Source organism: Coturnix japonica, chromosome 4, assembly GCF_001577835.2.
Source record: "Coturnix japonica isolate 7356 chromosome 4, Coturnix japonica 2.1, whole genome shotgun sequence".
NCBI classification, from domain to species: Eukaryota; Metazoa; Chordata; class Aves; order Galliformes; family Phasianidae; genus Coturnix; species Coturnix japonica.
The window spans coordinates 49,441,418-49,468,292 of record NC_029519.1 but is presented as its reverse complement, the minus strand read 5'-3'; the positions used below and the strand labels follow the sequence as shown (position 1 = coordinate 49,468,292).

At 35.8% G+C, this 26,875-nt stretch overlaps 1 long non-coding RNA gene across 2 annotated transcripts in view; it reads left to right on the top strand.

Annotated features, from left to right (window-relative positions):
* Nucleotides 1-26,875, top strand: part of LOC107313530 — a 55,957-nt gene that overhangs the window by 11,948 nt on the left and 17,134 nt on the right. For both annotated transcript variants that reach the window (XR_001555037.2, XR_004307157.1), the window contains exon 2: nucleotides 8,967-9,049. This is a non-coding gene — a long non-coding RNA (uncharacterized LOC107313530). The remainder of the gene's footprint in view (nucleotides 1-8,966; nucleotides 9,050-26,875) is intronic.

Here is a 26,875-nt window from a genome sequence, read left to right as displayed (position 1 = left end):
ATTTTTCTGATTGAGAAAATCTGAGTTATTTATGCACAATCAATTTAATTTTCCATTAGGGTCCTGATTTTCACAATATCTACTTTTTCTTTCAATTTGCAGGTGATATAATTTATGTTTCTGAAAGGGCTTTCCCAGTGTTCTAAAAGGCATGGATTTTTGTACTAGCTTTTTCCACAGGGAAAATTTTACCTACAGACTGTATCAAAAACATACCTGCTCTGCGCAGGATTACTTCCTCGCACTCAGACCTGTCACTCACAACCAAATCCCTGCCCTGCTCCCCTCCAATGTTTCTGCTCTGATTCTGATTTCCATTAGGATTCAAAATATTGCCTTCTCTGGATTTTTTGCTTTTTGGGGTTTTGTTTTTGTTTTTTGAAACATGCTGATACAAATTGTATTGGGGAAAAATATTGAAGGGTAAACTTTTATTATTATAATTTTTATTTATTTATTTATTTATTTGTCTCACTGGATAAATTTGATTCCCAAGATAGAAAACTTGAAAAGCCAGGAGAAGTATTTTTAACCTGGTGTTCATCAACAGAAATATTAGTGTAGGTACTGCTATAAGCAGTTATCGTAGTATCATCGTAGTATCATAGTCTCGTGTGAGTTGGAAGGGACCTTAGAGATCATCGAGTCCCATTTGAGCCTCTGTGTAGCAGAACGGCACTTCTACCACTTGTGCCACAGGGGGGATTTGAACCCAGGCCCCAGTGTTGCCAAGCGGCATTCCTACCACTGCGCCACCGGGGTTTCATCACTTTCTTTTTATATGAATCAGTTCGTGATATTAAATTGATTTTAGTGATTTTGAAATGAAAGTCTTTCAAACAATGATGGGGATGAACAAGAGCCCCAGCTGTAATTCTATAAAGAAAATACACTGAAATACCAAAGTCTGTAGTCTGCTGATAAAATACATCTGAATATCAAAGGAAACATCTTCCTACTACTTTTTCAAAGGCAGAAGAGTAATAAGAGAAAAAAAGAAAAAAGAAAAAAAAAACCAAAAAACTTTGCCGATTCTCTTCCTCAAAATTGTAGATAAAGGAAGCATTCAATTAAGAAGATTCACATTTATATCACATAGTTGTCTTTATTAAATATCATCCTTTGCATTTTGTGCAGTTAGCCAACTCAGTTTCCTCAAATAAATACAGTGTTAAGAACAATGTTTTCACCATAGATAGTATCTCCTGGGTGAGGAAGAATTGGCATGTTTCTTTTCAGCAATGGGTTGTTTGTTTGTTTGTTTGCATTGCTGACAGCATTCAAAACTTTATTAAAGGGCAGTTGTGATTTTAGCTGGTAGGTTATGTTCCTTGAAGGAACATAGGAAAAATATTCACAAGCTGTTCTGCTCTGTGGGAAATGGGGATCTGTATATCAACAGGACAGAGAATGGTGTGTTCTGGCCAAGAAGTAGCCAGTGGTGTTTGTAAGCACAGTGTTGTTGCTGTCACACAGTTGAGTGTGTTTATACATCTTTTGTGGACTGTAATATTCTAATTCATTAAAATTAATGGATAAAAATGTTTTACATCAACATTGGCTTCTCTAGCACATCAACTGCTGTTTTGACAAATTCTTTTGAGCTTGATTGTGTAGCACATTAATTTTTCATGGAACTGCCCCCTTTTAAAATGGTTTCTGATGACACATTGACAAGCTACAGAAAATAAACCTTTTGGTGCCATTTTCACAGCAAGATTACTCACAGTAGCGGAACACTTGCACACAAAGTTCATCCAGACAAATTTTCTTCTGTAAAACTGAATGTTGGGTTGTATTTATAGAACTGCTCTTAAGCTTGAAAATTACAATCATCTACTTTTCAAATGTGTGTGGGTAGCAGGCTGCAGAATCCAAATAAGAGCTTCAGTTCTGTAGAGAGAAAATCAATGACATGTTGAGATTGACAGCAAGCCTTTCCCTAGGGATTCAAATTCTGACAAACAAGCACCCGGAGCTTTCGTACTTATCAAGCTTCACTTCACATTATTTTGAAAGACAATTTCAAATTTTACTATTTAGTTCCCAAAGGATAATAACAATTCTGGACATTCTCAGAGATAGGCCAGAAGTACTGATTGCAATGGCTGGATCCCTGGCAGAGACAGAGCATGGAGGAAATAATAATACAGTCAGTCATTTCATTCTGGTTTTAGGAGCAGACTGAAAAATAAGTAAATAAAAATAAAAGGATGAAGAGTTGATGCTGGCAACTTGGTTAAAGACCTTTCTATTGAAACTAAAAAAGGGCAAACATTTCAACAGGCTGTACTTGTTGGGATTTTCATCACTGTAACAGTGAATCACCTGAAATCATTGGAGAAACCAAGCAGAAATAAATCAACAAAAGTCTACTGATTTCTATATTCTAGTAGTGTGTCAAGAAAATGCTCAGGAACTTCTACAGGTATAGACCTATTTCTTCTTCCTAGAGTATGTTTCTAAGAACAGTACCATGGGAAAAGTTACACTCATCAGTGCAGAATACAAAGGAAAGCCTTGTCCCTTTGGTTAATATCCTCTTTGGTTCTGTTGTACTTTGAAAGTGTGAAAATCGTAACAAGAATTCTAAGAGTTCTAGAACAAAAAGTACATTTCCTCTCAGCTTACTTTTCTTTCGTTAAGATTCATTCTTGATCTTCACTTGTAGGCACAAAGCATGACTGGAACATTAGCAAAAACAAGAGAGTATTTCTGTGACAAAGGTTTTCTTTTGCATCCCATTTGCCTGTTTTGTTGCTTTATTTTTAAATAATCACTATTGTCAACTGCAGTTTTTAAATAATTTCCTGTCAGGTTCCTTCTGTCTGCTCTACTTAACTGATATGTTAGTACTCTGAATGCCAGCATACTTTATAAATACCCCTGTAGTCTGCAGCTTTGGAGTCACTGCTTTGCTGATGGTGTAAAGAGCACAGAAGCTCTATCTGGAAGTACTGGGCTTTCCTATTGCCCAGTGGCTGGGGAGCCGGTGTATTGTGAAGTGAGATGAGGTAGTGTCTGGAATTTTTTGCCTTGCAGAAATGTTAATTAAAAGTTGGGAGTAAGTCTGATTATTATTATTATTATTATTCAGAACAGGCTAGAATCATATGGAAAACATGGTTATTCAGTACAGATCATAGAGTTGTTCTTTTTTATCTAATGTACAACCTGTTAAATTTGACAAAATCCTCATAAAATTGCTAGGAAATGTCATCTGAACCTAGTTTTCAAAAATACTGAGATTAAATGTCATATGTTACTCTTCTAAATCATAATAATGAGTTCCTTAGAACCCAGGGCAATATGTCAGGTGTCGTCATGCTGTAGAGAAGACTATTAGTTCTTTCTGGTTGATATAATAAGTATGTCTATGCAACACAAAATTACATTAACCTTTCAGACTTACGCATTGTGATGTGAATAGAGATATAATTAGCTTTCCACTGTCACCCCTAGGTTTATTTCAGAATTATTGAATTCTGAATTTTCACCTCTCCTGATTTGCATTGTTTGTTTTGGGTTTTCATTCTTTTAACCTGCATTTATTTCAATCTGAATCTTATTTTCCTGAGGGGCCTGTTGTTTTGTTTCTTCTTGTTTTGAAATCCAAACTAGTATTTCAGTTTCTTTGAAACTTGATATAACAAGTAGATTTATTGGAGTTATATTGCATCCACGAAGATCACATCAGCTCTATAAAGATTACATCTTCACACATAACTTGTGCCCTTGGCTTGCATTTGTAAATGATCTATCAGAGGAAATCTCTCCTAATGACCAGTAACACTGGAATAGAGCCATAGTATCTCTGTATATATGAATGATGAAAGTTTACTGGAAACAATCAGGAATGCTTCAAATCCATTCTCATGTTAGAATCTTAATCTACTAGATTTCATACAGAGAAAGTTTTTCAATGGCAGCATCTTCTGGGCTTCATTTTAGTTATTCAGTATAAGTGCTGCTGCTTTTCATTAAAACTTGTTAGCAACTTGTTCTACAGGGAAGAAAAAAAGAAAAGAAATAACATGATTTTTAAAAGTACTCTCTTCAACTGAATGCACTTGACTCTGCTTCTTACAGCAAATGGGAAAAGCAACTGATCTGTGTTGTTCTTTTTTACCAGCATGGACTCAATAATTCAGCAAGCCTTTTTGAGAGAAGAATTGCCTTCAGCAATTAGCTTCAGGGCAAAATGTTGAAAAATCTATAAAAAAACATAATAGGGCACTCAATTGACACAGAAAATAACTAGTATTATTAATGTAGGGTAACAAATCCAGGTATCAACACTGAGGGTAAGTGCCCTGATAAGAATGCAAATGAGCTGCACATATGAATGTTTTCCTTTGGATTTTTTTCTGTTTTTAATATTTCTCTCTTATCCTGGATTATTTTTTTATTTTTTTATTTTTTTAAAGCAGTTTTAAGGTGTTTTGTTACATGCTGTCTGGTTTGTGTTCTGAGTTGGAAAGGGATTGATTTCAGCCTAATGAGGACAAAATAATAGAACCAAAATGCTGTGCTTTTATGTGATTTTTCCTTATAGAATACAGTTCTTGTTTTTCAGTTATATATATCACATTTCTTTTATTTATTTTCTACTTATACCATATGAAAATGAATTTGCTTGCGAGATGAGTGTAGTGTTCATTTTCTTGAGTATAGCATAAAACACTAGAATAAAGCATTTATCATTAATGTTAAAATCTTATTTCTTCAGCTCACTGACATTGTGCAAAGTTGTTAGTGTATAAAGAGAATTTTTCAGTGGTATTGAACTTTTCTTACACCTCTTTATTACCTTTGCTGCAGCCTTTGGAGAACAGCAGGGAACAATCTCAAATGGCTTCTGCCGCGCTGCCTGCACTGACACACATGACAGACCATTGCAATCCTCTTTATTAGCGTCTGGTTTGGTCAGAACTTTTGGGAGCCATGATCAGTGCTCTGAGAGGTCCCTTACCTGCTTTGCAACTTGTACATTCAGCAAATTAGAATCTTTTCCTAGAGGATTATTGTACTTAGATGTATTTAATGCCTTCCTAACAGTGAATAGATAATTGTATCTTTTTGTTTATTAGAAAGTCTCTCCTTGTATTTCATGTGCAACAATAAAGGATTTTATTTATTCTTTTACAAAAGGAAATGCTAGTGACAGGGAAACAAGCAGTCATTTTAACTTAACTTTCATTGATTTGCAAACAAATGCTACTCAGAAAGGGTGGGAGAAGCCTATAGGAGAGGGACAAGGCTACATGGGGGGTAACTATAAAAAGCAGTTAAGACGGAGGCAAAAGAATCTGGAAAATAACATGGAATTTTCACATCTCATTTTTCCAAAACTGATGAGATTCTTCAGGTGATGAATAAGAAAACAATGTCAGAAAATGGTCTGTGTGCTCTTGCTCATTCCATATTGAGGAGTGCTGATGGTGATGTTGGTGGACTCAGAAATGAACACTGTCTGCATGTGTGGTTCCATGTGCATCAGAGGGATGAGAATCCAGCCGCTTTAAGGCTGAGAAAAGTCTTCTGTAATAAATTGCTTATGGTTGTTTGTTCCAAGGCACAGAGCTGGTCAGAGCTGTAGGGACCTACTCAAGCAGCTTATTCCCACAAGAGGTGCTGAAAAGCAGGCGATACAAATTATCTGAGGCTGCCATAGAAGATAGCAGACTACAAAAGGCAGCTACACCAGGCTACTTTTCTGTAAAAAGCCTTGCTGCAAGCCTGCCTACTAGGAACTACTCTATGAAATGCAAACTGCATTGTTCACTATGCTTTCTTGTGTTTAATACCGTTATTTTATCTGATTTTCTTTCCGCACATCCTTGATGAGCAACTTTGGAGCATAACCCACCAAAACCCTTGCTCCACCGTCCCCTTGCTGATATCTTCTGGAGTCATTACACTAGTCTTAAGTCTGAAGTCTGGAGATACTGTATTAGTACCTTTTATTTGATGAAAACTCTGCAAAAGGGCAAGAAGCATTCCTCATTCCCTTTTGCTCATTTATATTGGAGATGTGTACATGCCTTTTGCTTACATGATAAAGGGGTAACATAGCATATAACATATTTTGTTCTTTTAATTGGGCAAGCATCTAAACACCATTCAGCCCTTTGCTCATTCTCTCCCCTTCCCAGTGAAACTTGGGAGATAATCAGGGAAAAAAAGGTAGAGCTCATGGCTTGAGATAAAAACTAGGACTGAAAAGGGAGACAAAAATGATAGTAATGACAATTGTATTTATATTTACAGAACAGGTGGTTCACAACACAGTTGCTCACCAACAAATGATCAATGCCTGGCCAGTCCCTGAGCAGTGCTGCCCCCTCAGCCAATTCCCCTCAGTTATATAGTTTTCCCCATGATGTCATGCAGTATAGAAAATCCCTTTGGCCAGCTGTGGTCATCTGGAGCTTTGTCAGGGGAGGGTCAGGTTGGTTGTTAGGAAAATGCCCTTCACTAGTGGGTGTTGGGCATGGAACAAGCTGCCCAGGGCCCTGGTCATTACCTCAAGCTGACAGAACTCAAGAAGTGTTTGGACACTGCCCTCAGACATAGGGTTTGAATTTTCAGTGGTCCCATGCAGAGCCTGAAGTAAAACTTTATATTACTTGTGGGTCCATTCTAACCTGAGATACTCTGTGATCCTATGATACTGTCCACTTCTGAGTACTCTCTTTACACAGACTTTGTCACTTAATAGAAACCTTTGTAAGCCTGCTCCACACACTAACGTGGCAACAAGTTAAAATGACGGAGTAATGCAGTTTTCCTTGGACTTAGAAAAGACAGACAACTCAACAAAGAATTTGGTATTTCAAACACCAAGCAGGTGCAAGGGGAAGTATGTGGTATGCAAGGAACAAGATGAGATCATATATCATATGGCCAAGGAGCAAAGAAAAGGAAGGCAGAACAGCAGGGAATGAGTGGAGTGAATGTACATTTTTCACCAAAGCTTAACTATAGTGTCAAACTGCCCTTTGCTTTCCTGCTTGTCACTGGATGTACATAGCTTGCACAGTTACTGTCTCAATGAATGAGTTTCTCAAAGTTGATTTGGGGCTCAGTGGAATAAAATGACTTTAGAACACATCTGTATTTAAAATAAATGACCCTTGTAGAATCCCTGACCTGAACAATTTGAAGTCAGATTTTCAGCATTTAAACACTAGTTATGTTTGCTACAGTGTCTACAGTACCCCCTTATTTCTCATATAGGTGAGGTAGTAAACTAGGTAAGAGAAAAAATAGCATAGCTGTGTACAAATCAGATCTTTAACAGCATCCTGTGCACCCTGTTCTTTTTAGAAAACCCTGTCAGAATCTTTTGTTTATTTAATAGTTCATGTAGCTGTTTTTTGAACAAAGTGATATAATTTTTTTGAGGAATAGAAGAGGCAACAGTTCTTGTCATAGTATGTATGCCCTGGAGTTTGTTACATTATTTGTCTGAAGTATGAATTTTTGAAGATAAATCCTCAGCCAGTGTAAATGTACATGACTCCAGTGAGCTCAGACAAAACTGACTTGTGATGTTTTCTCCTTGAGTAGAGCTATGTATTGTAGCTGAGCGTATTGAATTGTTCACTACCATTGAAAGGAGTATTTCCACTGTTGGCCTGCAGTTCTGCTCCCTTCCTTGCATTACTCCAGTGTTATCTGCACTCTGCTGAACCACTTCAGTTGGCTTATTCTGGAAAAAATACATTCAGCTGCAGAATGTGACTTTAGCCTGGGCTGGAAGTTTTCCCACCACAACAGTGTGGAATAGTTCATTCAACTGAAGGAGAAAAAAATCAGAAAAAAAAGAAAACTGTTGCTCACAGTCTAAGACCAACCCAGTTCTCAGTCAGAGAGGTGGAACAAATACAGAAGTGAATATGTTAGAAAACAATAGTCTCAATGGTATATTTTAGTTCTATAACTTACATTCCAAAACACTTTAAAGACACAATTATTTTTATAATTTATTAGAAATTTGGGGGTGTAGTTTCCCAAAAGATATCTGGTGGTACTAAAAAAAAATAATCTAACTTAGTTTTATTCTTACTTATTATTAATACTTACTTATTGTAAGTATTCTTGCAGGCTCCGTATGCTTTTAATATGAAGATTTCGGATAAGAAGATCTAAATTTAAAATAGTTCACTCAATGTCTTTGTCTTATTTAGTAAGTAGTAAAAATTTTTCCATTTACACTTGTTAGAACTGCATAGTGAGAGCTAATGATACAGCCAACTGAAAGTAATTTCATTCCTGTTACGCTGAGCTGTAGAATAAAGTTCATGGAGTTGCTGTTAGTTTGATTCAAGCCTATTTCCTTCTCTAAATAAACCTTCTTATATATTGGGAGTTGAAACTGAGATCTGGGTCTGTGGTCTAATTCTTAATCACTGCTTAAAGTCGTTATTTGAATCAATAGCTGTTATTATGTTAACCAGGGTATTTTTTTATTATTTTTTATTTATAAACTACAGTAGAAATTAGGATTTTTTACACTCCATGTAAAGTTTGGAATTCCCTAGAATTTTATATGTATATATATCTGAATGTCATTCTTTGACTGTTAGTCTTTTGTAACACATAGGCATAGGCAAATCCTACAAAATATTACCTTCTGGTCTAAATATTAAATTTGTTTTGAATAAAAAAACAACAACAACAACAACAAAAAACAACAACAACAAAACAATCACAATACAGAAATTTCCTTCAGCAAAATAAGTTAATATGTAATTTCTGCTTGTACGAGGTTTTTCACTAGACTTTTGGAGTTTCTGGCTTGACAGCTAAGCTGTTTAGAAAGTTTTCTAGAAGCAGATTATAATTTAAACCATGCAACTTGATATGTAAAATAACTAATTATTTGTTGGAAGTAAACTAAAAATATTTCTGAATTAATAACTAGACGGTGAGTAATGTACACTGTTTTCTCTCTTTTGAAGGACTGAGAAAATAACTTGCAAGTTCAACTGCTGTGGACAGCAGAGTTATGATGTAGAATGGAACTTCAAGAATGGATGTCCAGGTTAGTGCAACTAATATTTGAGTTATTTCATCAGAATGGTACTTCAATTCCCTGATTCTCTGTCATGAATCCAGGAACCACAGGTGATGATACGGAAGGATAAATATCATTATGTTGTCTAACTGTTATATTATTGAGAGTGCAAATCATCCACTATGCAGGTCATTTTCAACTCCTGATAATCAGACTTCAACAATACCAGTGTATAGTTGGTGGAGGAAGAGTTTGGCTTTGCTACAAAGTATAGCAGACTGTATTTCTTCCTATAAAGTACAGGAGGGTCAGTAGTCACTCTTAATTCATTTGTATTTTATCTCTCACTATCATAACCATTATGTTAGTTTCAGTCATTCTGAAGTGAAAGAATTTGAGAATACATTTATTTACCTCACAGGCTTGTAATAGAATCTGTCTGTAGTTTATGTATGTACGTGTCCATTTACATACCTGATGGTGTGATCTAAAGCTTCACACAGTTAGTTTTTAAGAGCATTAATTTACATTCAATTTCTGAAAGTGTGAAATATGTATCATCCTTTTCGGATGAAACTTCAGTTAATCTTTGATAAAAGTGCTACTACTATTCAGACCATCACAAAATGTGGTTCTTTAGATTGTACAGCAGATAATCAAAGAAACAAAGCTCACACAGTGCAGTATTTTCTGGCATACCTGTGAAAAGGTTAATTCACAAAGGCTTAAGCTTTTAGGTGTTAGCTGCTAAAAAGAGTTTCAAGGTTTTGGATCAAGAGTTTGATCCTGTGATTTAGTGCTCTCAGGTCAGAGATGAATTTCTACATCATGTTGCAGACTTCTTCAGTTTCTGCTAAACCCTTTTATTAGTAGAGATGGGCCTGAGCACTGAAGTTCAGGGTGTTTGCCTGCTGTGAGGACTAATAGGCAGACTAATAGGTGACTCATCCAGAAGCTTAGCCTACTTCCACTTTTAGCATTTAGCTCAGATGCCAGCCCTTGTTTGATGATGAACATTTTGCTGCCTGTGACATGAAAGAATTCAGACAGAATTCACTCTAAGTAATAATGTGTGAGATTTATCAGCAAAACTTCCCTGTAACAGCAAACAAATATCCTGAGTGCTTTTCCTGCTTTCTTTTTTACTTTTTTTTCTGGCTCTCAGAAAGATATAAGCACTAGTTTTCATTTTTTTTAATTTTATTTTTTTCCCATCTTGAGACCAGTTATAGTTTATCATGCCCTCTAACTAACAGCCTACACAGACACCTTCACAAAACATCTAACCTTCTTGTCCAATGAGGCTTGTAATTTGCTGCTAACCCACTGGACTATTAAGACTCAGAGAAGGAATGACTGAGTTTTTCATACTTATAATTATGCAAATTAGCATCAACGCTTTCTCCAGACTCCATTCATAAAAGACCCTACTTATTTAACTACTAAAAATAATAATAATAATAATAATCCAGTATAGATTGTGGAAGCTTTCAGAACCACTTTCATGATGAATAAAATAATGATATAAATATATGTAATATATATATATATATATATATTATTCCAGCATATATATATTACAGTAAGAGTCTTTCTGCTCCTAACCAGCTTTATTCCAAGAGAGCAGAAATTACAGTGTTTCTAGAAATGTAAGTGATACCACGTGCTAATATAAATATCTGGAATTATTAAGACTAGGTTAGTTTTACTTTGTCAAGAATTTTCAGTCTTTGATTTCAGACTCACAGTTACTTTGGTAAACCCTGTGGTTCCTGGTCTCTGGTGTTAGTTATCTGTGGCGTGTTCTCTGACATGAGAATGGACCTTATTGTCTCTAGCTGCATTCAGTTCTGCACCTCAGGTGAACCTCTGAAACAAGCTGAAGAAAATGAGAATTTCTACAATAAGCACTTCAAACATTTTTCTGTCTTTGGAGGTTATTGCTTACACATGCAAGTGCAGCATTCCTTCTTTTCTGCTATCTTGTAAAATCTGCCTTAGAGAAGTGTATTTTTCACTTGGAGCTCTTAAAGTGACAGAGCATGGCAATGAGCACCAAGTGGAGATTCTGAAAGACAAATTATAGAGTTGGCTTTTGCAATATCTTCTGTGCAAATTCACAAAATAATCACTTTCAGTGTAGAAATCAATCATTAATGAGTTACATTAAAATGTCACGTTGGTATTGGACAGATTTGTTTTAATGGTTTTGATTATCTATTTCATTGTTTCAGTAAAGTGTATAATTTTACATATGCAGAATTTAATGGTGTAGGAAGTCTTGATTTCATTATGTTATAAGCAGATGTTTTTATTGCATTTAATGAGTTAGCTGATTAGCTGATTCAATTGTTCGAGAGATTTAGGTTTAGTATATAATGTAGCCTATTTCAATCTGAGATTTAATTGAATGTGTGTTATTTGTCCTTTGTATCTTCCATATAAAAACTTGATGTTATTTGATACCATTTTTTTCCTAAGTAAAATGACATAATTAGGAAATTCTTAATTAGAGGAAGAATGTTTTGTGTTTCATTTTTCTTTAATTCCTCACATAATTCTCTTTGTTATCTGTTAAGAGATCTGCTCCCAAACTATTAGCATAATATTGGAAAGCCCATTTCCATTGTACATACTTTTTTATGTAGATTTAGGCAAAGGAAATGCTCAATGAGGTAATGCAACATACGGTATGAAATCTCTGGCATCTCTGATAAATACAGAAGTTATTATGAGTCAATGGTGGTATCCATTGTGGGTTGCGTTAGATACAAGTTTTAACTATGTCTGAAAATCTGTGAGAATAGCTTGAGTTCAGAAGTGTTCTTGAAACCAAGCACAAGATCCATGAAAATTCCTAGTAAAGTTGTTGTAGACATAAACATAAAAAGGCTTCCAGGCTGTACTAAAGCCTGTATGATCAAAACAGTTCTTGTCAGACAAGGTGGTTGGTTATAGAACACATCTTTTCTCTTTTGTAGTATTGCTTTATGTTTGGAATTTGCATTACTGCCTTTGCTGAGCCAAAATGAGAGTTCCTTTCTCCTACTTGTGTTGTAATCACAAAGGAGACTTCAACATTCTCATCTTCCATGTAGCTTAATGTCTGTAGTTTAGGAAGATATAAGTATTCATATCCAAAAAAGCTGCTCCAGAGCCAGTGTGAGATATCTTAATTGATTCTTGATATTGTCAACCGCGATTTGTATGTCCTTGGTACAAACTTGACTCATAGTTGTTTCTTTTATTTAATGCTTTTAAACCTCCAACTCAGTCTCTGAATGGACTTATCACTCCAGTAGTTGGCGGTATTTTCAGCCAAATGTACCTAGCTCAACTTGGCTGTAGTATCCTGACCAGAGTTCAAATCTCTGCTTTCATTTGGATGGGTAACGTGCGCTTATCCATCATATAAATCCTGATCAGATAACCATTAGTAGGTAACACCTAAAGTGAAAGGTGCTCTTGGAATATAAGCTGTTACTGCTAGCTGTTTTGTCACATGAACACCAGTAAGTATTTCCTATATTCAAGGTTATTTGTTTTAATATGCATATTTAATAATAAGAAACAACCCTGCATAGATCCTTTCCTCTGCAAATATTTCAGGAAAATCTCATAGTTCATTTAAGTACTGCAGTGCTTAAAGATTCATTGTGTCCTACTTAAAAATACAGTTCTATTCTCCTGAAAGAGAGTTAAAGAAATGTAAAATAACGTTCCACTGAAGGACCAATAATGAAAGAATGAATAGACTTCCCACAAAGAGTTCACAAGTTTCTCAGTATCCTTGCAAGTGATTTTCATTAAAAAGAAAAAAAAAGAAAAAGAAAAAAAAAGCAAAAAAAAAAGCATGAGCTTGCCAATTAGATGAGTTAAGACACATCACATCACCAACAATTGTTTGTTTTATGTAAGTCAAGCAATAAATAAATGAATATTAACTCAATATTTTCTGAACTTCTGTCAGTCTTTTCCTTGTTTTTTTAAGAGCATAGCCAGAAATGATGGTCACTGAGTATGTATCATATTTTTCTGCAAATAAGGGTTTTAGTTGTCCTGAATGCAACAGGAAATGCACAAATTAAGGCGCAAAATAGCACTCTGCATTTTAAGGTTCATGCTGTTTTCATTTCAGTTGGATGTTTTTAGTCACTGTTTGGCCAGTATTACATTTCATCTAAACAGCGTTTAACATTTCCTCTTCTTCCAGAGTAGTAATATATACCTAAGTTAATGGATCAGTTTCTGTGATTACACTAAAAAAAATTAAATTGTAAAATATTATTACTTTTAAATTTTGAACATAAGAATGATTTTATGTGAAAAGAAAGTTGCAATGTCTTCATGTATAATTAATACAAATAGAAGAACTAGATATAGAGGGGTACATTTACTTTAAAGGACGAAGATAATGAAGAACAATACAAAATCAGAAATGAGACTCCTGAAAAAAACAAACCAACACGTACTAATCTCTGTAACTTCGAGTGTTTTGAAGATTAGAGTTTCTTACATAAATATAGATGAAAATATTTATCTGTGATACAGTTTTGGAAATACTTTGCAACACTTCTGAAATGGTTTTGAGGGTTAATTTACAAATAGTGGTGTTAACCTTAGAATAGGCTCCAGGGAGCTTTTTGGCTTCCAATGTGCCTCACATTTTCATGAAACAGAGAAAGAGCTCATCTAAGAGAGTGGTTGCAGTAAGGGTCAGAAACAAATCTCTTTTCTCACAAGAAATTATCATTAAAGAGTTACTGAAATCTTAATTATTCATGGAATCCTATGTAAAAATGGCAAGCAGAAGTCTTAGTGAAAGCATAAAGAATAAATGGGTAATTATAATTAAATTCTTTGACTCAGGTTAGATTTTCTGAAAGAATCTGACACTTTACTTTAGCTTCCCTGTCTTCTCCTCAAAAATCTCATTTACCATTAAAGCTAATGGTCTAGCATGAGAACAACTACTTTTCTAAGCAAGCCAGTTTTTCTTTTTTAAATCATTATTTTTCTTTATGTTCTGTCTTGTCATTTCTTGTTATGTGTGATTTTATATAGATTACTGTAATTATAGAAAAATACTCAACCAGGTCCTCTTACAATTTGGAGATATATGGTCTTGAAAACATTATTTCTGATATGTTTCTCAGTGGGTTCTATTTCATTATTATGAAACTGTGTGAGAAACTAGAGGTTTTTGTACACAAATTATGTACAGACAATTATATGTGATGAACACTCATAAAACAAAGGAACAGTTAAGAGCCAAATATGAGCAAAGTCTGCAGCTGGAGAAAACAAGCTTTGTGGCACAGTAAATAGCACAATCTCTCTGAGCTTTCAACATATCCAGTTAGAATAACTTGCACTGTGACACATATAGAACAAAGTAAAGAATCAGATTAAACCTAAGAACAGTAGTGTGCTTGGGGTGCCAAAGGGTGAACAGGGTAATAATTCATTTTTGATGGCTTGATTTAAAAGATACTTCGTATCAGAAACTTCTATGTTTAATGAAAAATTGCACCATCCTCAAAGCAGAAAAAAATGGGAAGGAAAAGCAGGTGGTACTTAGCTGGAGGTATAAAAAATGTAGAAGACTGATTGGAAAGCAAAATAGGCTTTTATCAAAGAAGAGATTTATTTACTTATCTAGTATTAAGACCTCCATTCACTTGTGAAGGGTTGGTTTCAATTTCTTCATTAAAAAGATAAAAGAAAGAGATACAGAAGAAGAGCAAAATAAGTGATAAAGAGGAGAACTCATGATCTTCCTGCATTTGTGTTTCCATTGTGTATAAGCAGAGATGGACGCAAGCCAGCCCAGACACAGATCTCTGTTCTTACCCTGGGCAAACCAAGTTCATATTTCTGTAGAGGTAATACAAGGCAGAAGGCTTCTGGGATGAACTCCAAGCACAGTTTATTAAAATAATTTCTTCTCTGTTTTTTGTTTTTGTTTTTGTTTGTTTGTTTGATTGATTCTTTGTTTGGGTTTGTTTGTTTTTCTCAACAAAAAGGTATTATCTGTACAGTCCAGTGTGTGTTTCCCCTTATGAAAGTGCCTCTTTCTAGTGCCTCCTAAATTTTTGATTAATGAATGTGTGTCAGTTCACAAGTTGCTTGTTTCAGAATGGATGTGTAGACTTTTGAGAAACACAGATGACTTGTTATTGAACATAGGTTTATTTAGCAGATAATTTAAATACAATTTCCTTTTCAACATGATCAAGAATATAATCAGTCTTCACATCAAAGTTATTATTAAGGTGGGCTTGGGCAGAAAATAACAAAAATAAAAACATTTCTGTTGTGCTTTTGCATAGGTGAAAAGCCTTTAAGATAAGTGTATTGTTTATTTTAACTATTTTGAATTGAAAGAAAAATATATATAATTTTCCATGTTTTATCATGAAATTCAATGTATATTAATGTTACTCATAACTTAAACAACCAAAAACAAGACCAGTAGCTAAGGTGGTTCCTCACAGGCCAATTAATGACGGTTTCTTTTCAAAACATGACAAATTTGTGAACAAGCAGTGTGTCAGGCAGTCAAGGACAAATTCAAGTAAAAAGTCCATGATTAAATTTGCTCAAAACAGGAAACAATCCCAAAAATCCTGGCACCTGCGTGCCAGGTATCATCTTAATATCCTTCCCCAAGCATTCATTGTTACTGGAGATCTAGTTGGTATGGATATTCTTTCCATTTTTTTTAGTGAAAAGCAATGTATAGCATTGTTATGGGTAGTACTTAAAGGAACTACACTTCTCTAGATAAACCCACTTATCATATTTTTAACTAACCTTGTTCATATGAAAGAAAAAAACAAATAAAAACCAACACCTGAAGTCCCCAGCTGTTTGTTGTGTTCTCTACATCTTAAATACTTTTTCATAGAATGTAAAGAGGTTAGAATTTCAGTGGTGTAAGAATTTTGAAAGCCAGAGGGATGGATTTTCCTTCTTGTGTTCAACAAAATGTAAGATCAGTTTGTTTAACCTGCCGTGTTATACTTCCTTTGGTTAACTAGAATGAATTCACCCAATTTTCATTTGTAAATGCTTTGCATTTCATGTCTTGAATGTCTCTGTCAGTCTTTTATCCATCTCTGCTACTGTATTTTGACATATATCTGTTAAGATTTTGATGTATGTTTGGTCTAACTGCATGTTTGTTAATAGGTGACCTTTTGATTTGATTGTATGGCTGACTTCAGTGCTAATAAGCTGAAGGATGAGATGTCTAATGAGTCCTGTGTATAGAAATAATGATAGATGACTTATTTGGAATTCTACAGACACAGCATGGCCAAGCATGCTGAGGAGTCCCTGGAAATGAGCCAATCTTTGAGTGGGAAGCTTTATTGATTACACAGGGATAGGGCACGTTTTAATCATTTTTACAACACTGTACTAGCCTTAGGTACAAAAATCCATTAAACAAGGAATAAAAACTCCATTTTAAACTGGATCCCAAGTTGTTTCCTGACTTAGTCAACAGCAGTTCCATAAGATCAATCACAGTTACCAAGGCGTATTAAAATCAACTTGTTTAATTTTAATAGTTCATATTCCTGACAGTGAGTAGCAGTTCATAAAGCTAAGTTGCTTTTCACTGAGACAAGGGTTTCATTTATCTTTGTGGTAGTTCTCTTTCTTTTACACCAACCAGCATTTTGCTTTCCTTTCTCCCTCCTTCCTCCTGGCCCACACTTCCCATTTTCCTTAGAGAATTTTCTATCTTTGTGACTTTCATCCTCATTTCTAGAAGCAGAAGCCTTGTAAATGACTCAACTTCAGTAAAGAAGGTGGATCACTTGAATTATTAGATGACGTAAATTTACAGACCTCAATCTCTTTTCAGGAGTCTCTGTTAACCTCTACTACATGAGTGATTATGCTTTCAGACTCCTAATCAAATTATAAAATTTGTCAGCTGTACTGTGAGCAGGTACATTCATTTTAAACTTGTACTTTCTGTTTAGCTCCATTTATTTTAGTGTTCTCTGTTCTTTATTTTCTTAGGGGAGTTCTGTGTAACTAATTACTAATTTCATTCCTACAGTTATGTCTGTTCTTTTGAGAATGAAAGATCCCAGTTCAGTTTGAATCATTTTATTTCCTTCCTCCAGTATCTAAAGTTAATAGTAGACTATTGAGACTAGTTGCAGAAAAGAGTAGCAAGTTTGAGTCTGAATCTCAGACAAAATATTACTGTTACCTTAAACTTCAGCAGTATGAGCTTTTATAAACCCATACCTACTTACTGCCTAGACTGGACACAAAGTTATTCTACTCTCTTCTGAAGAGTCATGTGCGCTTTCAAATTTCCAGTCGTTTTGGGTATTTTCTGTGTCATTAATCTAAAGATCAAAGTGTGTTACATGGACAGATGCAAGGAAATATAACCCAGAGGTAGAAAATGAGACATAAAGTTTGTTTGGAATACACAAATATGTAGAAAAGATCGTTAGTGCAGTGAAGCTTCTATTTCTAATCAATATTCTCAGCCTGATAGTATGGAGAGAAATAAGGATAAAATCATGGTTTTAAGTTTTGTTGAATTACCTGGTTACCCAGAGTTGAAGGAAAACAGCTGAGAAGAAACCAAATGCTGAGTCTTTTCAGAAGAACAGTGAGTGATGGTTCTAGCACATGAGCTCCACTGCAGCAGAATTTATATAAAGCATCACAGCAATGGCATGTTAAGGCAGTAAGTGGAAGAAATGAGTATGATTTGAACACATCATCTGTGAATCTTTAGATGTAAAGGAAATAAGTGGTATGGATAGAAAATTTAACACTGAAATAGTAAGAGAAAAAACATGTAATATTAGCAAGCACAATTATGGGAACACACAATACCAAGGGACTGTTTTTAGTAAAATTTCAGGGGTTTTAAAAAATTTTGTAAAATTCTTACAAATTTTACTTAAAAGGTTACCTTTTTTGTAGCATTAGATCCCACAGACTTTAGGGCAGCCTGTGGATTTTCATACAGTTTCATTCATGTTAAATAAAGAAGGTCCTTTTTGTACAGATGATTTCCTAATTTGACAACTTCAGTTCAGATGTGACTGTCTATTTCTCCTTTAGTTCTAGTTTTTCATGTACTATTCTCTACAAGTTTTGTTGCAAATTTTAAAATGCCAGCTGACATGCAGGTGCAGGGGGCAGAGGGACAGCATACGCTACAGCTTTGCTGTGGAAATTGAAAGCTTAACAAAATGGAGCTCTTTGCACATTTCATTTTTTCTTGGCAGCATATCATGATTTGTACAGACTTTGTTTTCTGGAGTTTTTCTGAGCCAATAATTAATGTTGAAAATAGGAATTCAGTGAATACAGCTAACTTGAGGATCTCTAGAGATTCTGGAGAGTGCCATTTACTGAGCTGCAGTGACACATGTATATGGCCCATCCTTTGCAACTGGCCTGGCTTCTCTTTACACTTCTTCCATTTACGAGTTTCATGAAAGTAGACGAAGCTCACAGTCCTGTCCTGTGGTCTTTTGTCTCTGAAAGACTGACAAAACTTCACTTAACTGCTGGCTGTTACTATTCCAGTGTTCTAGGGACTCATCACTTAGAAATAGTGTGCCTTCCTATATTCTCTGTGCTTGGTATGCCTGTTGAATAGTTTTTTCAGCTTTTGTGTGCCTTCAAATGCAAAGGTTTAGCAAAGTTCATCATGTTGTTAAAGGAGAATCTACAGATTGCCAAGATTGTTCTGTGAGAGTTCATCAAGTTTAGGATGCACTCCTGGGTTGATCTTAAATAACTTGATTTTGTTTAGATTTATTTGGAAAAAAAACTATCTTAGTGCAACTTTGATCTTAGTTATCCAGAAGGGAAAAATTTTAAACTAAAATTCTGCCCAGTTGAACTTGTCCTCTAAATAAAGTACAAATTATATTGTTTTTAAAGGGCTTGACAAATTACCAGCTTTATTCAAGTAGACCTCTACAAAGAGCTGCTAGATAGTAAAACAAATACATGATTTAGCTTTTTCCTCTCCCTAGGCCAAATTCAAGAAAAGAAGTTTTGCTCTAAGGAGAAGGCAAGTTTTGCTTTTATATGCATATAATCTTGCAGAATCATTATTATGAATAATGGGCCATAAGAATTGGAAGAGCCCCATGGCTCATATTTATCAACCAACTACTGTAATGATGGACATAGTATAACAATCTCACTAAAATAGAACTCTAGGATATTTTCCCTAGTTTTTCTCATCAGTCCCTGGCAAGCATTCTCAGAAATGAAAATCCTCAAGGCAATGTTAAATGTAACTCAATTTCAAATTGCAGGAATTCATCTTCAAAATGGAAAAGTTGTGTGTCTCTGTGTCCAATTAATTCTTGGCTTTCATTTGAAACTGCCAGCAAATTTGCCAACCCAATTTGATGGGTTTTATTTATGTGATATAAATTTTGTCAGCTGATAATTGGTCTCATATATATTGGAAGGTGATTTTTTTGTTCACCAGCAACCTAGATCAAAATGTACACAAAATGTACCTGAAAATGTAATAATCTATTTCACCTCACAGAGCCAATCACTCTCTTTAAGTAGCTCTCAACCCTGTGCAGATGGCAGATAAATCAGTGCAACTTTGATTATTAATGGAAAGCAGAATATGTATATTATCATCTTCCTGATGAAAACCCCTGCTAAAACATTTTTTCAGAATTCTTCTGACTTGCTTTATATGAGGGAAAAAAAAACTAATCTATACTTGCAAAAGCCTATACTTGCAAGATAGAATCATAGAATCACCAAGGTTGGAAAAGCCCTCCATAATCATCTAGTCCAAACATCCACTTACCACTTAAACCATTTCCCTTTGTATAACATCTAAATTTGTCTTGAACACCTCCAGGGATGATGACTCCATCACCTCCAAGGGCATCCTGTTCTAGTGCCTAAGAACTCTTTCAAGGAAGATTTTTTTTTCCTAATATCCAAAGCGAACTTCCCCCAGTACAACTTGAGGCCATTTTTTCTTATCCTATGTCACTAGATACATGGGAGAACAGGCTGATCTTCGCCTCACCACAACCTCCTTTCAGTGTGTTGTAGAGATCAACGAGGTTGCCCCTGAGTTTTGTTCAGACTGAGCAATCCTGATTACCTCAGCCACTCCTCATAAGACTTGTGCTCCAGATCCCTCACCAACTTTGTTGTACTGCATATGCTCCAGGGCCTCAGTGTCCTTCTTGTAATGAGTGGCCCGAATTTGAACTCAAGATGCTTCTTCAACAGATCCAAGTACAGGGGGATGATCACCTCCCTGCTGGAAATGCTATTTCTGATACAAACCATGATGCCATTGGCCTTTTTGGCTACCTGGACACACTGCTGGATCATGTTTAGCCAAGTGTTGATGGACAATCTCAGGTCCATTTCTTTCACACAGACTTCCAGCCACTCTGCCAGAAGCTTGTCACATTTCCTGGAGTTGTTGTGGCTAAACTGAAACATTTAGCACTTGTTCTTGTTGAAGTTCATCCCATTAGCCTCAGCCCAGCAATCCAGCCTGTCCAAAACCCTCTGAAAGGCCTTCCTACCCTCAGGCAGTTCAGCACTTCTTCCTAGCTTTTTGTCGTTTGCAAACTTTCTGAGGGTGCACTCAGTCCCCTTGTTCAGGTCATCAGTAGAGGCACTGAACAGGTCAGGCCCCAGTACTGATCCCTGGGGAACACCACTTGGGACTTAAAAACCATCTGGATTTAACTCCATTTACCACCACTCTCTGGGCCTAATCCTCCAGCCAGTTATTTACCCAGAAAAAAGTGTACCTGTCCTAGACACAAGCTGCCAGCAGGCAGACACAAAGGCTTTGCTGAAGTCTAAGTAGACTACATCAACAGCCTTTCCCTCATCCACCAGGTAAGTCACTCAGTCATAGAAAGAGATGAGGTTGGTCAAGCAGGACCTGTCCTTCATGCTTGCTTGGCCTGATCCATGCTGGTTTTCTTCCCCTTTGGCTCATCTTATGGCAAAGGGGGATGGCCTGTTCCTGTGCATCTGAGACTTCCTTGCTGAGGAATGCCCAGACATCCAGAACCCATAAGATTTTGTTCTCAAAATGACGAACAGTAATGACTGGATTTGATCAAACAATTAAGTCGCATTTCAGTATGTTTGAGAGTTATTGTGTGTTCCCTTTGCAAATTCTGCTTGGATGCATTCCAAAACCTCTGCATTTTGCTACTTTCAGTTTTTGTTTTTTATTCCAATATAGATTTCCCGCCCATAATCTTTCTCATACCACAGAGGATGACAGTAACACTGTCACTCTCCCAGCCAGTGTGTGGGCATAAATCCTTGATAAATTGCTTTGCCCTTGTTGGAAGCTCATGCTTAGTTCCCAACTGTCCAATGACTTTGTCAAGCATATAATAACAAGGATTTTAGTGATCTGGAACCTTCTATTTCCATTGCTGTTTTGTTGATCTTCTACAGAAGCCTTTGGGATTTGCTATGACAGAGTGCCTGAGAAAGGTTATATATGTCCAGTAAGAATAGTCAGTGATTCAAATAGTTATTGTAGATATATTATTTATGAAAATGAATTATCAATATTTATTCTATCTATATTTAACAGTATTAGACCTATATGCAGAGATTTTATATATTAAGATAGATGTGTTTTGTAATCTACAGCATTCAAAATCACTATTACGTTTCTCACAATACATAAGATACCTTAGAATTGTAAAACATTTTGTAGTTTGCATTAAAATCAGGAGATGTAGGTTGCTGGTGAAGCAAATTGTAAATTAAACCTTTAAAAATATTGATAGCTTACAAGTAGCAGTTATGTAGTCTGCCCTATAGACAACAAAGCAGAATTTCTGAGAGCAAAGGATCTGGATATTAGTATTCACAAATAAAAGAATTTAAATATTATCAAGAAAGCAGTTGTTGTACTGGAGTTCATACAGTAGGCAGTACCCCTCACAAAACACATGCAGTGATGTGTTCATACATGCAAAGATCTTAGTGGCTTGTGGTAGCAATTGTAGCAGTGGTAGCAATGGTAATGGGAGTTGGACTAGTTGATCTTGTAGGTCCTTTCCAATCTTGTGATTCTATGATTCTGTGATCCCTTTGCTCCACACAATATGCGAAGAGTAGCTGTGCAAAGGCAGGACACTGCCCTTCAAGACAGATCTGTGCAAAATGAATTCAATCATTGTCCATGACCATGGTGAGGAAAAACAGTAAACATAAATGTACTAGTGAGCCCGTAACTGAGGGTTGCATACCTGACCACTCTTTATGATTTTCCCTCCTCCACCCCTTGTTTTGTGGGCAGGAGACAGCCCAGGTAGCAGGACTGAAGAGGATCTGAAGCTTTTCCTCCATCTTCCTGCTTCTGGCTTGCAGCACCTTTTCTTTTTCAAGTGTAATTCAGCAAGGAGCAATTCCCTCTAAACTGCCATCAATATCTGAACTCTGTGGTCCCAAGGAGAAGAGTAGATCAACTTTGGAAGTTTTTGATTTGTTTTTGTTTTGTTTTGTTTTTTGTTTGTTTGTTTGTTTGTTTTGTTCTGTTTTATCAAATACTAGAAAGTCTTAGAAAATTTTAAGTTTGCTAAAATTAGTAGATGCATAAGCAAGTCCCATTAAGAACAGAGAAAGTCAGTAGTGTGGAGAGCCTCCACCACTTGACAGTCATTCTGGAGCTATCATTGGTCATTTCCTGCAGTAGAGAGATGGATTGCATGGCTTCTCAATGCCCCTTGCATTACTCCTTTTCTCATCTGCTTCTGTAGTGAAAATTCTTTTAGAAAAGGACTGATGAAAAATAAAGCTTCTGTTGGAAACATCTTGTGGATGAAATGGCACTAAGAAAAAATCCAGCGATGGAAGGTGATTAGCTAATTTAGAATATTATGTTTTAGGGTATTCATTGCTCCTCTCAGTATGTTCCTGTAAAGAACTTAACAAATATTAGGCTTTTTAATACATTTTTAAATTCTATTAAAATATTTCCATGTTAAATATGTATGTGGAGTGCACGAGGAATGCCATTAGAGTTCCCAAGAGTCGACACTGTCACTAAAAGTTATCCTTAAAATGAATTTTTCCATCTCTTCATTGATTTCCCATAGGTTTCCTAAAGGATGAATCATTTGCATCCTCAGGTAGGTTTTCATGGCCAAATTATGTGTTGGAATAATTCTGGTGAAGGGAATAAAATAACACTACTGGATAATCTGTTGTTACACAAATTGTAGGAGCATGTAAGATACCTGGTGGTCTGAGATATTCCCAAGTAGTTGATATTGCACTGATAAGATTTGTTTTGCACAGATAGCTGTATGGACGAACTGGAATAGGATTACTGAAAATAACTTATTTTCAAACTACATTTTTTTCCCATTTAAAATTATCCTGAAGCACTTTAAATCTGTAATGTAAAACTGTGTTGGAAATCCAGTGAAGTCTTCACGTTAGATACAATAACCATTTTTAGCCACATGAGTAGTAAATAACTGCAATTTTATTGCAAATTATTTAATTTTACACTTTAAAAATGTAGGTTGCAATTAATTTTTGTTTGACTTTAAGGTTTGTTCCAAAAGGAAATTGGGGATCATTTTTCATACCAGGGAAATAATGGATAAAAATCAACTAAAACTTTACCATCAGCTTTTATGAAACCAAATGTTACCCCTTGCCTTAAAGCTGAGATTTCACTGGATAACAGTAGGAACAAAATAAACCCTGCTAACATAAAATACATAAGTTTACTGTGGGCTACTAGTCCAATCACTTCAGTTCCCCAGTGTTTTGAACAGACATTCTCTGTAAAGGAGTAAGGAAACAGTTTCAAATACAGAATTTTAGAGCTTGTAACTTGAGAATTATCTCATAAAACAAAGCTGTTCTACAGCAGTAATATCCATAATATGCATGTGCAGGTAAAGCAAGGGTGAAATTTGACCGCAGCTTTCCTACTCTCTGTAGCCCTTCCACATTCTTCTTTTTTTTCCCACATTTTCCCACTGATTAGTCTGATCAGTCTGATCTCCTTTTTCCACCCTTGCCTTTGATTTGGTGCAAAAATTTCTGTGCATTCTTTTTCATTAAATGGAATTTATAAAAGAGAGGTAATTATTTGAGAGGAGAGCTTAAAAAGAATATGTGGTACACTCAGGAAATTGTTTATGTAAAGTAACATGCAGTATAAATAACTCTCAGTTGAATGTAATGCATATATCTTCTAATTCTCGATTCACTTCATAAACAATATTTTTTTGAGACAGATAAATTCTTGTCCAAGAAAGCTCACATCCCAAACTTTGCTTGTGGTCTCTATTAATAGAGTAACTTCACTGTCTTCTCAGTGCTTTGACTTTGCCAGAAAATATTGATCTGTAGCATGATCTGTCCAAGGGCAACAGCATCATTAATTGCTAAGTGATCTGCAAAACAATTAGAGACCTCCTGGCTGTTGTACAAATAGATGAATGGAGCTGTCTACCTAATCAGATACGGTTGTATCTATCTATGGACCCAATTGTGTTGTTCACAAATGTCTTCAACATCTGTCACTTTCCCACTTCTCTCAATAACATATGCCCTGCTTTGCTCAGCAGGGTTCCTATCAAAAGCCTCGGAGGGAACAGGGGGTTTCATGCAGTTTCCTAAGAAGATTTTTATCCTGTATCCACATTCTCAGATTTATTTAAGAGACAAGCAGGATTAATCTAAAGTTCATAAGCATACAAGAGGCTGTATTTCACATTTGCATTAGCAGCATGAAGGCAGAACAAATATATTAAAAATTAACACAAAGCCTGGATGCAGAGAATTTAATATTTAAGAAAATGAAAGGAACTGATGGCTTTCTAGGCTGTTATTCAGCACCCACTGCAGTGGAAGTCTGTCTTTAACCAGGGTCTCTGAGGGCCAAATGGTTAATGGTAAGAATAAGACTGTGTTTATCACTGACGTATTTCTGTGTGAAGGAAACCTATTAAGAAGGGAATACAGAGTTAGTGCTTAGTCTCCTTAAAGTTTGATTGTACAGATGTTGCATAAATATTCTCTGCTGAAAATGCTTGTATTGAGATCCAAGTGATTGTTGAGAAAAAATAAACAAACAAACAAACAGACAAAACAGACTGACACTGCAATGTGCTCTGTCAGTTAAACACCCATGAACTGAATTTGCGATGCAGCAGAGTGACTCGGGTAAGAAACATTCCTACTGACACACAAATGTTTTCCTAAATATTACTAGTGCATGTTTCCTGAGTATTTGAAGGGCTTAGTCCTGTTTTGGGAAGGGTTTGTGTTCTTCTCAACAAAACTGATATTTTTAGTAGTGTCTTGAAGAGTAAACACAAGCACTGCATTGATGCTGTTTGTGTATGTATATGATACTTAGCTTAGTGCTTCTAGATAATTCAGTGTTGAAAATTAGATGCTAAGGTCTGACTTCCTTCACATTCTTTGGTTATGTATGCTGGTGTTTTAAAGCTCTTTTATCTTTGTATCTGGCTGTGAGGTTTGTTACCAAATTTCTGCGTCACTATATCATTTTGTGTTGAATTTTAAGTTGCTTTTGGTTTGAATGGTACATAGACTTTAAGACAACTTTCCCCTTTATGAAGTATTGTTTATATTCTGTTTGGCACTGAGCAATGAGGAATATACCCACTCAGTAGCTCCCAGTATTCTCACTGATCTGTCTGGCTGTATTTTAGTCATTCGTGTTATAAAGGTTAGCATTTTTTCCCCCTTTTTCTAGTTATGGCTTCACTGCACATGGTACGAGAATCAGAAAATGTGCACAAGCAGGAGAGTGTGTACTTGAGAAGTGCACAAGTTGCTTCTTTGTATGTGATTTAGCTCCTGCCTCTTCTAAGGATTACCTAATCTCATAATATAGATGCAGGTCCACTGACTCTCCTTTCAGTCTTTCAGGAGGAAAAGGCATTGAGTGATTCCTGTAGGAAGTGATTGAGTGCAATCCCCATTACTCCATTTCTGGGGAGGACACTGGGAAAGACCCAAGAAGATATATCTAGTAGGTGGAAAGGTTGAAGGCAGAAAGTGATCCTTTTACAGCAATAAGAAAACAAAACATTATTTATGTTCCTCTAAGAAGCAGTTTCAAAAAATCTGTACTTTTTGTTAAAAAACTGCTATGTGGATCCTACCCTTGTTTTGTCTCTAAGCATCCGTAATCTACACATGGATACATAACATCCTGTTTTTACAGAAACAATCCCTGTTTGAGTGGAATGGTTTGGAGATGCTTTTCATCAGAGGTTATCTGGTGCAATAGAATAATAAACTAGCTTTCCACCTTGTACAGACAGCTGGTCAGATGCACTGTAGATCACATGTGAAAATGAAGCTGGTGGTCCTGTCCCTACTGCTGTGTTTTATAGCCCAGAAGAGTGGAAGCAAAACATGAAAAATACTTAGTTCTTGGCAACCTCCCAATTTAATTTTCATCTGTATATTCCTCTGCCCTCCATTCAAATAAAAGCAAACACAAATCATAATGCAGGTCATAAGAAAGGTAACAGAAAAGCAATAGCCTAAACAGTCACAGTCAAATTTTCTAACAGCACAGCACTGCAAAGGGTAGATGTTTATAGCAGGGAAGATTTGGTCTTTACTCCCACATCTCAGTTATGCGTTTCCTAGCGCTGCTCTCATATTATTGGCAATTGCATTTTGGAGCTACAACAGTGCTGTTTCACTTGCGTAAACAAAAAGCTTTCCTGGGAAAGTGGCATTATACTGCCTTAGTTACAGATAATATGATATTTTTTTCTGGATTTAAGAGTGGTGGATTTGGGGCTACAA